Source organism: Mesitornis unicolor, unplaced genomic scaffold (genome assembly GCF_000695765.1).
Source record: "Mesitornis unicolor isolate BGI_N332 unplaced genomic scaffold, ASM69576v1 scaffold4656, whole genome shotgun sequence".
Lineage (NCBI taxonomy): Eukaryota > Metazoa > Chordata > Aves > Mesitornithiformes > Mesitornithidae > Mesitornis > Mesitornis unicolor.
In genome coordinates, this window is record NW_010190113.1 from 18,335 (window position 1) to 18,673 (window position 339).

A 339-nucleotide genomic window follows, 5' to 3' on the forward strand; every position below is an offset into this window, starting at 1 on the left:
AGGATTGCAAATACCGATGGCTTAAAAGCTTGTTTAGAAAGAACTGCAGTATATTAGTTCTGTTCTTGCCCTCACTGGTGTTTTTATCTCAACAAAAAACAGTTCCTAACTTGTCATTGCGTGAGGGAGGAAAACACAACTCAACAAAATATGAACCAGCATGAACAGCAGGAAACAACTCGAGCAAATTGCTGGGACCCATGCAAACGAGGGGTTCCATGTCTTTTGCAAATAACTAACATTTACACTGTCGGAAACTGGCAGGGAAAGAAGAAAGAGATGCATGAAAACCACTGAGCAGCCAAAATGATGTTTCCTTATGCCATCATCTTCCTGCTG